The sequence below is a fragment of the Eleginops maclovinus genome, chromosome 2 (genome assembly GCF_036324505.1).
Source record: "Eleginops maclovinus isolate JMC-PN-2008 ecotype Puerto Natales chromosome 2, JC_Emac_rtc_rv5, whole genome shotgun sequence".
Lineage (NCBI taxonomy): Eukaryota > Metazoa > Chordata > Actinopteri > Perciformes > Eleginopidae > Eleginops > Eleginops maclovinus.
The window spans coordinates 26,203,280-26,219,749 of NC_086350.1; the positions used below are offsets into that span (position 1 = coordinate 26,203,280).

The 16,470-nt window shown below is 40.5% G+C and overlaps 1 protein-coding gene across 7 annotated transcripts in view; it reads left to right on the forward strand.

Annotated features, from left to right (window-relative positions):
* The first annotated feature begins 15,689 nt into the window (after nt 1–15,689).
* The window catches only part of ndrg4 (NDRG family member 4), a 58,087-nt gene continuing 57,306 nt past the window's right edge, over nt 15,690–16,470 (forward strand). For 3 of the 7 annotated variants that reach the window (XM_063908386.1, XM_063908394.1, XM_063908410.1), the window contains exon 1: nt 15,690–15,927. The gene's annotated coding sequence lies outside the window, so the exon portion shown is untranslated. The remainder of the gene's footprint in view (nt 15,928–16,470) is intronic. The other 4 variants (XM_063908362.1, XM_063908378.1, XM_063908372.1 and 1 more) reach the window with 2 other exon arrangements.

The window sequence follows — 16,470 nt, forward strand, 5'->3', positions numbered from 1 at the left end:
TTAAAAGTACTTGATATTATTTGATTTATTACTTAAATCCTTTATGCTACTTAACGACTTCAGAATAATTGTTATCTTAAATTATTTCCACTTTGAAATACTAATAAGAGTAATTATCATTTCCTGTTTTTACTTATAAAGCTAACAAGCACCTGCTGCAAAGTGACTCTAAAGCCGTAATTTACATTAGCCTACTGACTTTGGCATAGATTCAATAAACTTCCTATTTCTAAACTCCACTTGATTGTGGGAGTATTTAATGTCTAGATTTGTGCAGTTATTGTGAGTGAGGTCTAATTCACAATGCTGCTGTGTAATAAAAACCTACACATAAATGATATTTGTGACTAGTGTGACCTTTGCTAAAGCTGATTCATGACTTATTCAGCTTAATGACTCACTTGTGTAGCTGCCTTTGTATTTTAATTGTGAGTAATAAATGCTGCACCACAAACATTATTGTATGATGTCGAATTATGTGGCAAAAACACAGTTTGATATACAATCAGGATTATTTACAAGTACCTGTAAACATATAAGAAATGTGCATTGGTATAATGGTGCGTGAATCAAATGGTAACCCTTTTAACTATTACAGAAAAAGGAGAGAAAGTTCACCAAAAAGTAGTTACAATAATAATATTTTAAATTACTCTAAAAAATAAAAATATATGTAAAATAATTTTGAATTTAAAGTCTGAGATCTGTGCAGTTAGAACAAAGGGAATGTTATTGCAAGGTGTTTCTGGTATTTTGTCCACGCCCTCTCTCTCTCTATCCTGTGTGTGTGTGTGTGTGTGTGTGTGTGTGTGTGTGTGTGTGTGTGTGTGTGTGTGTGTGTGTGTGTGTGTGTGTGTGTGTGTGTGTGTGTGTGTGTGTGTTGGCTCTGCTTGTTATTCAGAGCTGACATTCACACACTTCACAATGTAGGACATTTCTGCATAACTGATTGATACTGATTAGAATACTGAACAACATTTTGCCCCATTGTCTGAACTTGTTAAATGTGTGCCTTATAACAGCAACTTTTAAAGTACTTATACAGTACCAAAGAAAATACATGATGCCAAATTAAAACATGATATATGAAACTCTAATAGGCGGATAATATTCCTGATGTATGAACTCCTTACATCTTTCGCTTGCTCCTCATCTGATGAAGTTTCAAATGTAGGATGAATTTGAGTGAAGCTTTCTTTATAAAATATTGATACTTTATTCCTCCTGTTTGGGAAAGTTACGTGTCCTGTAGTGGATATAATCTAGATGATAAAACACATAAAAAGGTAATTATAAAGCAGCATGCACAGAGTTAAGAACACAAATATATAAAGGGCTAAGTAACAACAAACTTGGTAAAACACACAAAATAGTTAATAATACAAGCTTTATGACCAGTTTCCTACATATTGTCCCAAAGATACAATCGACAAACAGAAAGAAAAACAGAATCTGTTGTTTTGGCTGGTCCAGTTTACACATACAATGAATTTGCTTTGGTGCATTAATGAATAGTTAGAGACAAAAAAGGAGGCAAACTATAAAAACTATTTCAAATTTAGATATATAACAAAAATGTTTACAAGAAATATAATTACACAAAAAAGTCAATACAGTAATACATTGAAGCTACAGAATCTACAAGACCAAACAGTCTGTTGTTCTTAATTACTTCAGCTGAGTCATAAGCAAACCCCCTGCTGTGTTGTTGAGTCAGCATTTGAAGTGGAGGCTGAAGGTCTTCCAAAGTCACTTTGTTCTCCAGAACAATCAGCAGTCTGTGTTGTGTTTTCACAGGTGTCAAGCTCACCAACATCCCAGAGTGATCCTGTGTGTTGTTGTTGTGAATGCTCATCAATAACCGGTTCTTGATCATGCATGGATTTATGTGGAAAAGGCCGGACAAACATCATGATGGTGTGACGGGGGCATTGCTGGCAGCGGGACTGTTACATGTGGGTCAGAGGGTACACAGTGAGAATACAGAGAGGTCACTGCTGATGTAAATATTGACCGTGTCTCTGGGCTGTGTATTGATCCTGATATGGGACTTTCATGACAAACAGAGGCATAAACAATGTTTTACTTTCAGAAACAACAGTGAATATTGACCCTTTTTTGAACAGCATCCAGACAGAGGATAACCTGTGAAAACCAAAGTCCACATGCTGCACTTAAATCAATACATGTGGCACTATGTGGGATGAGAATCAGAATCAGAATACTTTATTTATCTTGCGGGAAATTCTGATTCTTGACAGTTATTCCATTTTGAATTGAAATGAATAAAAGATAAACAAAAAAACACAAATATTTTACAAAACATGTTAAAGTAATTAATTAATAATTTTGACATAAATATTTACACAAAAAAGGGTTTTAACAGTTGTGAATGCTAAGGAAGTGGATAGCTCAGGACACAGTGGCTTCCTCCTGCCTATATGGAGGCCGACAGGTACAAACACGCAAAAACCAAATAGCTCAAAACATTTCCATTAGGAGAAACTTCAGAAACGATGCAAATATAAAAACACAAATGTTCCAAAACAAATAGCAAACATCGAAACCATCTTGACAAACACATGTGCAGCGTTTCTGAAAAGATAAAAAAAAGTGATGCAAACGGCTGGGACCGAGACCGGAGCGCTGTCACTGTTTCCTTTTCCTGGAGAATACTGGCTTGAAGCTGACTTGCAGTAGTGTTTCCTCTTACTACGTGAACTATGAAAGCCTTGGGATCTTGATACTATCTTCTGCTGTAGCATTTGAAAACCATAGTAATCGGGGGGCCCGTATACCTCTTTTGGATCTAGCCCATAAGTCATGATGGCTAATTGGCTTTGTAGAGGGTTTGGCTAATACTTCTCAGGATACTGATGGCAGAATTTGGTGCTCTGGATGAGAAGAGGGCATTAAGGTTTCAGTTGAAAGGCTAGAATCTGGTTGATGAGCTGATGTGGATGGCCTAGGACTGTGTGATGTTTGACAATCCCTTGTTAGCCTCGTCTAAATGGAGCTGGGTTTAGTATTTAATACCTTGGGAATCATCCATGTTCTCAGTAAAGGAGCCTGACATTCATTGTTGGGTTCATCCATGGTGTGCATGCCATCAGTCTCTGAATCAGCCATAGTGTGGCTCAGTGTGGGGATAAAGTTTTCAAACTGGAGCCACAGACCACCAGTAGACAAGAGTTGCCGGTGTTCCTTGCTTTATTTTTCAGGGTTATTCATTTGTCAAGGTAGTTGCTGTTGCCAAAGGTGAAAACAAACATATTATTTAAATTGTCTTCCCTTTGTGTTCCTTCGTCGTCGTCATTCCCATGTTTGTCCCTGTGCCTTGTGGTCCAGTCTGATTGTTTCCCGGTCCGGTCTGGATTCCTCTCAGCTGCCCTCCTGTCTTCCACGGTTTGTTTTCAGTTTGTTTGCTACTTTTTTGTGTCTCTTCTAACCTGCCCTAGCAGTGTTTTTATGTTTAGTTGGAACAGATTTTGTTTTATAAAGCTTGACAGTTAGCAATTTTCGGCCACCGTACAAACAGGAAGAATGGGGCTAACTGCAATACTGGGAGGATAACTGTAATAACAATTGATTATTCTACGGCTTAACCTGGGTCATCACAACAACACTCCTCGGGACAATGAATACAGCCTCACATTGTCACCATCGAAGTGCTACCTCCGTCTGCAGTCCCAACCCCCACTGAGGTTTTTACGGTAAGACATCTAAACTTTGAATTACGTGGATGTAACCATTACTGTCTAGCTGCATGACTCTGTGGGCAGATCTATTGCAGGGCTTTCATTACTTCAGTCTGTGTGTCCTGGTGGGCATTCTCAGCCAAAGCAAAGCAAAGGGCAGACTGAGGGCGAGCAGCCAGGAAGCTGACATACAGGACACTAATGCTGCCTCTGGCTTCTGTCCACTGTAAGAGCCTCTGACATGTGGTATTTGCTGGGAAACCATTTGATAAAATGCCGAAGGAGCCGGGGGCTGAGTCTTTTCCTTACTCTCTCATTGTCTCTTATTTTAAATATACAGGTAGCAATGATGACATTATTATTAATTTCTCATTAAAGCCCAGTCTCTTTGAGTCACCCCTACATCTGATTTCCTTGTGAGAGATTGTGCAGACAGCATTTGTGTTCTGAGCTGGGCCACCAGTATAACTTAGCAATTAACATCACGGCCTTATATTTATGATCTATGTATTTACATTGCATATTCAATTTCCATCCATTTGGATTACATAAAGTAGTTCTGCCAAAAACTGACTGAATATATGTTGGATTAATGTACTACATACTTTTCATCAACATCCAATTTGTTTTAAATGCATAAAACCCTGCTTATGTATTTAATATCATAAACCTTATGCATTGAAACTCAAAAGAACCAGGTTTATGTATTTCAAATGAGTAAAGCCCATTTGTCAGATTTTTCTTTTAATTTCCAAGGTTTGGGTATTGAATATTAAAGGGGACCTATTACGTACTTTTGGGTTTTACCTTTTTTCCTCCCCTTCCCATTTGTGCATGTTAATGGTGTAAAAAGGTGGTTGACCAATCCCAACAGAGCCAGCCAGCTAACCAATCAGAGCAGACTGGGCTCTGGTTTCAGACAGAGGGTGAAAAGAGGTGCTGCAGCACAGACAGTATGAGAAAAATAAAGAGCTTTTTGAACTTTAAAGCATGGAGACATGTCCGACACTAATACTGATATACACCTGAAAATGGGCAGAATAAGTCCTCTTTAATAACCTGTGTGCAGTGTAATTCATAAGAACCAGGCAAATGTATTTTAATGAATATATGTTTTCTTTTTTATTTCCCAGGTTTATATATTTATCTATAATTCATACTTAATCCAATTTGTTCAACTGCCTTATCAGCAGGTTTATTGCGTAATTCTGATTAACTTTAAAGGCACTTACTGTATGTATTTAAAATGTTTTACCACATTTTTCCCCATTCTGTTGATCTATGTTTCCCTCTGTGAAGAGCTTTCAGAAACTGTAAACACTCTCAGCTCAGAGAATTCACATGTTTTATGTTCTTGGCTTGTTAAAGAGAAAATGTTAGTTTGAGTGTGTCTGTTACTCAGATGAGTTTTGGCCAAAAATAAGGTGACAGCTCACTGCACTTGACTTAAAAACACCAAGCTGGTAGAATCCTGAGGAACAGTAGCAACTGAGTTCATGGGAGGAACGGTTCATACTCAGCTGTACAAAACCGAAATATATTACATTTTCAATAGAAGGACATCATGTATTTTTGTCGTGCTGTGCTGTATTCTCCTCTCCTCTGTTTAATCCAGCTCCCTTATCTTATCTTTTAAATCCTCTTTTATCTTTCAAAGAAGTGCCCCACCCTTTCGCCTCTTGTGCTCGTGTTCCAAAAGAAAGGGGATAAGTGCAGCAGGAGAGGAGAAGAGGGCTTAGAGATGAGAGGGACTGGATGTCAAGAAAGAGGAGAAAGAGGAAGCACTGCAGCATCACATCTTGACGATGAGGTGTTAGGATTAGCTGTATCTGAAGCAACGCCCCCGCTATGCTATCCAAATGAGTATAACCCCCCCCCAGCACCCTTCTTGGCACAAGGACAACAGCTCGTACAATGCCATGTTGTCAGGGCAGGGAGGAGGAGAGAGTCCAACACGCTGGAGGCCCCGCTTCATTATCTGTGGCAGGTGGCAGGAAAAAATAGGCAGCTATTTGGTGGCTGTGAGATATGTGTCTGACTATGCAGCAGTGTTTGGACAGGGCTGTGTGATCGCAGGGAAATGAGTGAGAGACTGATGTGCCGCTGACTGACAGGAACAATCTGTTGGTGTTCTGCTCATCATTCTTAAGGGTGATTCAAATCCTTTGATTTCACATTTACCTGGAGATGATTGACCCCACAGACAACATCTGCCTGGCGAGGATAAGCTTTGGACTGGCCTGCATTTAACAAATGGTCGATTGCAGATGGGTGTAGTGTAGGGTTTTCATTATTGTCAATACGTTTTCCTGACATCTGGTGTATTGTCCCCCGTTCATAAGAGTGGGGACAGATCAGACCCTACCACTGTGGCACCTGTGTGAGCAGTTTTCCCAGTACCCCTTTACTACTGATGCAGTGCCAGTACTGGTTTGAAGCTGGTGCTCAATAGTGAACCAGTTTTTCGTGTCTTCACAGTAGCGGCGCCATCATAGTGGCAAATTCTTGGCCATGTCACTGTGCAGAAAGGTATAATGTCTGATATAAAGTTAGAAGTTGTGCTTCTAATTCATTCTGGGTTTGTAAGTTGAAAAGTACCATGAGCACAGCTCCACCAACATCTGCGATTGATGTTATTTATGCTGCTGGTAAATAGAGTGGTGTGCGTGGACGTCAGGACGTGGCTCCTCTTGGGTTCTGCTGATGGAAAAGCAAACTGGTTCTTATAGGTAACGTATTATACTGTGTTTCAACAATATATTATAGGTCTCTTTATATATACAAACCTCTATGTTTTTTTGCTCAAAATACCAAACAGATCATGAATTATAGCATCCCATAAACCCCTCTGTTTCAGCCCTGTTACATGCTGATTCTGTGTCTGTAACTTAAAATATCAAATGAGCTGCTGCTAGCCACACCCCCTTGAAATAGTGTTTCTGGTTCTCCACCCCCCCAACCGAGCAGCTCAATGGTAATGGTAACTCACCCATTTTTTGAGCAGCTTTCACATACTTGGATCAGGAGGGAAAGAGAGACAACCTTTTTTGCTGACATTTTCTGAGTCTCTTAACACACAGGGAGACATATATATTAAAGACTTTAAAAAGTGCATTTTGCACTTTTAAGTGGTTCAAAAGTCCAATGAGCTGCAATCCAAACCAGCCCCAGCAGAGAACTATAACGGAAATCATTTCAGTGGAACATACATCAATAAACATAGTGTGAGCTCTCTTGGTCCAACGGTAATATCAGGAGGTTCTGACATTGCAATAAATGGAATAAAAGAAGGAAGTGTAGATACATCAAATATTTCATAATGTCACCCAGCCCAAAGGGAAGTATGGAGTCCACTCATTCATCAAAGCTATACCTGCTGGGACCAACATCCATCTTTACAAGCAGAGTTCTGCAAGTATATTTTACAGAGTCACAGAAAAACACAAACAACTGCCTGTCCAGCAGAATCAGGTCTGACTGATAATTAGCATTCATTAGAGAGCACTCGCATCTTTCAACCGCTTTAAACTGGCCCCCGAGACACCCTCCACTTCAGAGCCCTCCAAGGCCAGGAGCAGAGCCCGGAAAATGGTCCCCCTCCCCCCACCCCTCGGACTCACTGTGAGCAGTCTCACAACAACACTGCTGTCCTTACTCACATCACTAGTAGGTAAAACTCATTGTAACACAATGATAAAAACATGGAGACAAGAAAAACAAACTAAAAGCCAAAGAAGATTAGAAGGTTATCTGGACAAAAAGAGGTTACGAATGTAGTGTTTAGAGCAGTATTGGTTTGGTTTTAAAGCTTGCAACCTCAAGGTTTTGGTTTCGAGCTGCAGTTGGTAGATATTTTGAATAACCAAGCAGGTGAACATTGTGGAGCGTATAGCAGCCAAAGAGCCAGATAAAAGGAAAAGTACTGCGGAGAAATCCCATTTCGGCTGCTTGTATCCGCAATCTCGTTCTTTCGGTCATGACCCATCCTTCATGACCATAGGTGAGGGTAGGAACGAAGATGGCCCGGTAGACAGAGAGCTTTGCCTTCTGGCTCAGCTCTCTTTTCGTCACAACGGTGCGGTAAAGCGACTGCAGTACCGCTCCCGCTGCTCCGATTCTCCGGCCCATCTCACGCTCCATTGTTCCCTCCCTCGAGAACAAGACCCCGAGATACTTGAACTAAGGCGTCATTCCCTACTTTGAGTGGACAGTCCATTGGTTTCCTGCTGAGAACCATGGCCTCAGATTTGGAGGTGCTGATCCTCATCCCAGCCGCTTCACACTCAGCCGCGAACCGATCCAGTGAGTGCTGAAGGTCACAGACCGATGAAGCCATTAGGACCACATCATCTGCAAAAAGCAGCGGTGCAATCCTTAGCCCATCGAACTGCAGACCCCCTCCCCCACGACTACGCCTAGAAATCCTGTCCATGAATATCACAAACAGGATTGGTGACAAAGCGCAGCCCTGGCGGAGGCCAACCCTCACTGGAAATCGGTCCGACGTGCTACCGAGGACCCGGACACAGCTCTCGCTTTGAGAGTACAGAGATTGGATGGCCCTGAGTACAGACCCCCTCACCCCATACTCCCGCAGCAGCTCCCACAGCATCTCCCTGGGAACCCGGTCATATGCCTTCTCCAAATCCACAAAGCACATAGACCGGATGAGCGTACTCCCAGGCCCCCTCCAGGATCTTTGCGAGAGTGAAAAGCTGGTCCGTCGTTCCACGACCAGGACGAAAACCGCATTGTTCCTCTTCAATCTGAGGTTCGACAATCGGCCGGACCCTCCTTTCCAGCACCTTAGAGTAAACTTTCCCGGGGAGGCTGAGTAATGTGATGCCTCTGTAACCACCACCCCGGTCTGCCACTCCTTCGGTACTGTTTCCGACTTCCACGCAATGTTGATGAGACGTGTCAACCATGACAGTCCCTCAACACCCAGAGCCTTCAGCATTTCTGGGCGGATCTCATCCATCCCCGGGGCTTTGCCACTATGGAGCTGTTTAACTACCTCAGTGACTTCCCCCCTCTAACATAGAGGGCGGAGTTGTCGGGTTCAGGAGTTCCTCAAAATTTTCCTTCGACCGCCCTAACAACCTATCAGTTGAGGTCAACAGCATCCCATCCTTCCCCTCCCCCAGAGAGGTGACATTCCACCAAGATAACAATATAACAATATCTCAACAACTTAAAAAAGCTTTTTTTCAATAACTGACTGTGCTCTACAACAATGTCCTAGCAGTGTAATGTGGAGTAGTTATATTACATTTCATTACCTTGGATTAAGTTGACGCTTTTATCCAAAGTCACGTACAATAAGTGCAATAAACCAAAAGGAATCACACTAAGGACAATAAGAAAAGTTCAAACAAGCAAGACCATTGTAAGTCCTTTTGCAAAGTGAAGTGAAACTCTTAAGTGCTTTTTTTTAATGGCCAAGTTACAAGTGAAACAGGTTATGGAAGCAGTTTACTCCCTGCTGTCCTGATATCAGTGGGGAGCTCGTTCCGACATTTTGGAACCATTCTTTTAAGTACACTTCAACAAAGACATGCCGTTTTGCTATCCTGTAACTGAAACATTGACTTTAATTAATTGTATTATGTCAGCAGATTTCACTTAACTGTATTAGGTTAGTTGAAAGCAATAATATTAAGTTTAAATTAAAAAAAACATTTGGTTCAACTTAATATTATTACTTTCAATTAACCTAACACAGTTATGTGACATTTGTTGTCATAATACAATTAATTTAAGTCAACATTTCGTTTTTTTCAGTTTAGTCTTTAAATGAAGAAACCTTATAATATCTCCAGGAGCATTTTTCATATTGATGCTCGTTGAAGTTAATGTCACAAATTCTGTCTGTACTTATGACAAATATTATGCAGTACTGAGAAACATACACTCCCTCCGTCACTCATTTTATCACCCTGTATCTCTGTATTACACACAAACGCACACTCACAATGGAATAAATCCACAGAGGCCCATACAACGCACATTTACAGCATACAGGCTGGTGAGTCATGTTAATAATAACAGCCCTCCGGGGTCAGAGTGGTGTCTGTGGGCAGTGGACTCGCTGGCTCCTGTAGCTTCAGAACACAAAGCGAGTGCTTTTCAGACTGGATCGATGGAAATACAGTTTGGCGACAGAAATGCCGGGAGGTTGGTTTTATTTCCCCGCCTCTGTGCTGATTGTTCATACTGTATTTCTGTGTCTGAAGGGTTTTATTTGAAACTATGCATGCATAAAGTCATGATTTTTTCCCGGGTAGGTTTTTTGGTCCAGGGGGAAACATAAAAGTACAGTACAGATATACTACTATATATGCTTCAACTGCTGAAGTGTTACACATCCTAATAAAACATGGGAGAGTATTTTCAATGTGGAATAAGAAAGCAAAAGATTGATCTTATAGTGACATGTACAATGGCCTATAAAGGAAAGTTAAGGGTAAAAAGTATGACAAAGCCGGGAGAAGAGCTTATATTTTACAATAAACCCAGGATCCAAGAAGCAAATTTACACACAGAAAAAAAGTAAAGAAAACCCATACATTTACAAACAATATATAACAATATTCTCCGTTATTATAGAATCGTTAATTTTCAAGAAAATAACCTGACATTTTCTTGGATTAAAGTCACACATTTACAATAGATTTTTTGTAAGAGACAACAGTTACATTTTTGTGTCTATGTGTTTCGTTTTTTAGTCAAAACATATGAATTCTTAAAGAGGACATTATGCTCATTATGCTTATTCAGGTTCATATTATATACATGCTTCACTGTTCAAAAAGACAGACATACAAAGTGAAAATACATCTGAAAATAAAAAAGTAAAAACAAAAAGGTCTTTATTTTTCACGTACAATGTGTTGGAGTGCCACCCATTAGAAGCACGAGTGTCATATAGTGATGTCACTATGTTACAGAAGTAAATAAAGGAGTCCAATAGAGGTGTTTCAGGCAGGGGGTAGAGTGTGTTGGAGAGAAACTCCCTCCCTTTAGCATTTGCAGACCATTTACATGTACCAAAACCTATAAAACACACTACAGGAGAGGGAACACCCCCTGAAGTGTGTATATATAAACAGTGTAACACACATACATGTTACAACACACACAATGACATTAAAAACAGTCTGAACGATAAATAATCAGGTTCCTTAGACAGCCTCTCACAAAACATGATCGGTGCAGATCTCTACATGTATAATATGAACTTTTCTCTTTGGATGAGTAATCTCTACTTCAGTATCGGGAGCTAACATTTTTCAGTGTGTTGATGATGTTTTCATACACATTACATAACTGTCACATCATACACTATCAGTGTGGATGACTGTGAGGGGTAGACTAGTCTCAGTTAGTTGTGGGGTTGAAGCTGTTTATGAGAAAATGACCATGTCTTATTAACCAGGCGGTGAATGAGACAATTTGTTGACTTTGATGTAAGAGCTTGTGACATGTGTCAACAGATATCAAATGTCAGGAGAATCCGCTGCGCAATGTCTCTCCTCTCGTCCTCTAGACCTCCATTTTTCTGACAGGAAAGTAGCATGACTACGCACTGCATGACATGTACATGTCACCTTAGATGTAAAAAGAATACTTTTTAAATGTATTTCATAATGTATGCATTTCTCTGTGGTCTAGAGCAGTTTGCAGTGGGGGTGTCAGTGCTGCAGGCCTGTGGAGGATTCATGTCTGTTGACAGACCCGTTGGGAGATTGCAGCGATGGAACCTTTGGCTGTAATAACAGAACAGTCACAGTCTGCAGCCTCACTGACGGCTGGACTAATGGCTAATTATTGCTACAGTCTCATATGAAGAGGAGGTATGCAATGAGCAAGTAGAGATTAACTTTTCTGACATTCAGCATTATAACTTTTAAAAAGTGGATCAAGTACAAATATTTACACAAAACTACCAAAAATATATATAATTATTATAATAAAGTAAATAAAAGTCTAAAAATATACGGTGGCCGAAAACACTTCCATTAGGAGAAAAGCACTGCAATTTCAAGAATGAGGCAAATAAAAAACATAGATGTGCCAAAACATCGTCACCAACTTCGACAACATCGACAAAACATGCGTGCCATTTTGCTAAAAGCACTGCATACAACAGAACTCTGCAAGAAGCTAAAAACTCAACGGAAACCAGGGGACAGTAAAAAGTGACGCACACAGGTGGGACCGCACACTCGGTGACGTTTAGTCTGTCTCATAAAGAGCTTGGTCAAAATGTTTGAAATGACTAGGTTACCTACATTAGCTAGCTAGCACACAGCAGATCTGCAATAACATCATGTTATCACAGCGTTGAAATAATATATAACTTACATTTTAGGTAAGTTACTGGAAAGAAACCTTAAATGTAACACATCAACTACAAAGATGTTTACCAGGTTGTTTTGGTTTGAAAGTACGTTACCTGCATGGTTTACTAAGAACTTTAAACAATAGGGTGCAACCTCTATTCCGACATACCCCTATTACGACACAAGTTTAGCACCGCCATTCCGACAGTCTACCCAGGCGCGTCGGGGCATCGACTTTCTTTCATTTTTGTTTGTGTGTCTTTTTAACATATTCAATTTATTTGTATAATATAATATAGCCTATTGTTGTAATGGATGCACTGACTGGTTGGCACTCAATTTCGTTGTTGTCCGATCGCCCTGCATCCGATCTGCAAGGGAGTCGCTCAAAGAAAGTTAAAGCTATCCAAGCCATCGAGGCTGCTCCCAATTCTGCGGAGCTGTAGACCGGAGCTGATGGGATGACGATGGAGAGACTTGGAGGAGCAGTGGCGGTGGATTCGGGAGGGCTATCAGAAGCATCCATGAGGGAGGAGGGGGGCCCTGCGTGTCTGACAGTGTACTACCGCTCCGAATACTTCCACTTAAGTGGAGCCATGCAGACCCAACGCACCATGTCGAAATGGCGGAATGTTTGAAAAAAAAGTAAAGTGCCGCTACTCCGACAATGAAAAAAATGTTGTCGGAGTAGTGGCACGTTTTTGAAAAAATGGAAATGTCGCTACTTCGACAATTAGACATCAATGTCGGAGTAGAGGTATGTAACCAGCCACAATAGCTCTGATTAGCAACATGTATCTTGTTGAAGAGATTAACATTTAAGAGCTATTTTATTCTGGAATTGTGATAGGCGAAGCAGAGCTAAAAGTATATGTGATCTTGGAGAGCTCCAGAGCAAGAAATATTATGCTAACAGGAATTTGCTAAATGCTAATGTGAACACCAGTTTACTAAAATGTTAGATAAAACAGCTTTATCAGCATGTGACCAGCACTTACTTTTAAATAGTTGTTTCTTATTTATGCAGAGAATATTAGTGTTGAACTGATTTACTCAAATGAATAGACATGAATATAGATCAGCGGGTATGATGATCATTAAAATGTCTCTTAGACCGTCTTACCCATGATCTTAGGTATAATCACTAGTGTCTGAAACAGCTGTGCCAATCACAGTTAAGGATACAATGACAGCTCAGCAAACGGAAAGCTGGACCTGAAAATATTCACAACATAAATTCACAGTCACAAATTTGCCTCCCAAGATAGAGCTTGTATGATGCAGTTAAACCACTAACAGTATATGATTGTCAGACCATTGCTGTTTTATAAATAAAATGATGTATCTCAGCTCGTACACGGTCACATAGTAATGATATTAAGAGTAGCAGCAAACGTTACCCAACACATTCGCACTGCAATGGGTTTTAATAATACACACACAGGAGGGCTCTGGAGCTATGTATTTTTAATGTTATTTTGTCACATCTGTTCATCTCCTTTTAAAATACCTGCATTGTTGTGCCATCTTGACAGCACAGAGTGAGAGGAGGGAGGCCGTGAGCCAATGACTGCATCATTGAAAGCTGCAGACCCAGGCTGCAGAGGCTCACATCCTTATCCTCCCTTTAAAGTTACTCATGCCTCATAAACAGCAGTCAGGCTTGGGGAGTAACAGAATACAGGATTACATAATCAGGATACAATAAAAAAAAGGATACTTCCCTTAGAGTTACATTAAAAGAATATCTAATCAGAATGCTGTCACATTTCTGCAAATTAGGGATTACCAGCAGGATCAGATGTTACTCTCCTCTGTCAGCTGTTCTGTTGAGTAGGCTAATACTTTAAGTGTGAATCTATACACCTACTGCCTGAATCTGCTTTTTAGTTTTCCAGTTCTTCACATTCTTTTTTTTAATTCAGTAGGTGAACCTATATGTTCACAAAATAGTGTTTAAAAAAAATAATCGTTTTTAACACAGTACAGAATACAATACAAGTTGCACAACACTTTGGATTAATTAAATCCCTCTACTCCCCACTCCACCCCTCCAGCCCGGCCCCCCCTGCACCAACCACCAGGACAACAATATCCCCTCAGGGATAGCATTCTTATTCAAGATAAAATAGTGTTTTACAGGCAACTATTAATTGTAACGGATACATTTCTAAAGTAACCCTCCCCACCCTGCTTATTTGTCATTCCTCACAGTAGGTTTTTTTTTATTGACTAAGACTGTTTTTGATGAAAGATAGTCTCTTATATAATTGGCTGTAACTGATTGGATAAATTAAATACTCATAGTAAAAAAATCCTAAAGATGTGAATTTCAGGGCAACGTTTCTAATTTCAAGAAGGTGCCATGTAATGACTGCAAATGTGTCGATGTAAAATACACTGCAGACTATTTAATCTGTCTGATAACATGTTAAATCATATGTTTATCTAATGAAGGGTTACCTCTGTTTATTCTATTTAAATTGGATTAGACTGCCGAGTGGAGGTTACATGCTGTTTGATGAAGACGTGCTGGGCAGCAGAGAGCATTTTGGAAAGCTCTCCATCAGTTTAAAGCCGCTGTCTGCTCCGTCAGACTGTGGTGGGAAAAGTAGGTCACACTGTCCAAGAGAGAAAAGAAACAAGTATGGGGCAGAGGAGGGAAGGAGGGGATGTGTGGATGTGTGGCTGGATGGATGTATGGGTTTCCCAATTCAAAATAATGTTAAGAATGTTCATCATTTTTTTGGGATGGTCATTTTTGTAAACTTGTTGCATCTGGATTTATGGTAATGAATACACAATAGTAGCCATAATCAGCATGTTTAAAATTATATTTATTTGTATAAGCTACATGTCCATAGGGATACAAAATACACACTTTATCATGTTTATACTCTTTATTTAGTAGTAGTAGGATAGTCTAACATAGTGTTTCCCAGCTAATTCTGCATATTTAGTGTGATTTTTATTGTTTATTTGTTTATTTAGTGTTTGTACATTTTTTAAAGAAATGTCAGGGGGGAATTTGGCGTAGGAAGACATGTGTTTGTGGATAATTAATTTGTGCAAATAATGATTAGCATTTTCCATCAACCCTGCTGATGTCACATACTGCCAATTGATTGGTTTGTTGTGTTCCCATCGCTGCATGTCCCAGTTGCCCAAATATGGTCATATCCTTTCCTTAACCAGACATCATAAATCTTCTGGTTTCCTGAAGGCTGTGTGTGTGTGTGTGTGTGTGTGTGTGTGTGTGTGTGTGTGTGTGTGTGTGTGTGTGTGTGTGTGTGTGTGTGTGTGTGTGTGTGTGTGTGTGTGTGTGTGTGTATGTTTTCAAGCTGTGATTGAGTCATGCTGTGTCAGATTTAGATCCTTTGAGGACATTTCCCTTCACATCTGAACCGATTTGTTGCTATTGTGTTCTAAAAATCATGAGTCATTTCAACCGCTGTGCAACACGATAACAGGACACACACACACACACACACACACACACACACACACACACATACACACACACACGAACACACACACACACACACACATACCCACACACATCTTCCCAGCCAGACTCAACTTTTCTTTTCTTGTCTCTCTCTTCTCTTCCCTTAATCCCCTCCCTTTGCCACTGTTTTCCTCACCTCTCCTCTCGGTGCTTCAGCGTGCTGCATCACTGGTGGAGACACGTGCTGTATGTTTATCATCAGCAAGGGGAGGGAGATAGAGAGATAGAGGGAGGCAAACTCTCCCTCTCTCTCATTTGGCTTAGTGCACCCACAGACACACACACTCAGCAAATCAGTGCATTATTCTGCTCCTGAGCAGCCTGAGGGACGCAGGAAACAGCAGACTGTATCCACTGGATCCGAACCACACCACAGGTACTGCAGCTTTATCAGTCTCCAGCATGATTTTCAAGCACTTTTTGTTTGTGTGTGTGTATGTGTGTGTGTTTTTGTACTCAATTCAAGGCTCTTAAGTGATGTGCTTAATATAAAACTGACGAGGAAAACAGAATTAATCTCCTTAAGCTGTAGCGGGTGTTGTGTTTAAGGACACCAGGAGGCTGATGTTAAAATGAGGACAAGAGTTTTGGCACGATGTGCATGAATGCTGCTGCTAAGGCACACACACACACACACACACACACACACACACACACACACCTTCAGTCTCTAGCCTCCGCATTGGTGAGATGTTGACAGGTTGATTTTGTCGCCCCTGGTAGGAAATAAAATGTGCCATTGACAAATCAGCCCAACTAAATACATGAGTATGTGTTGAAGCTGCAACAGTGGTATTTAATGTGGCATTGATGATGAACCCCCACTGCCCTAAATCTAAAGGAGCCCTAAAGAAAATAATGTTTGATTATCTGCCGACCGTGTGAAGTGAATGATGAGTCTATAGTAGGTGAAAGTCAT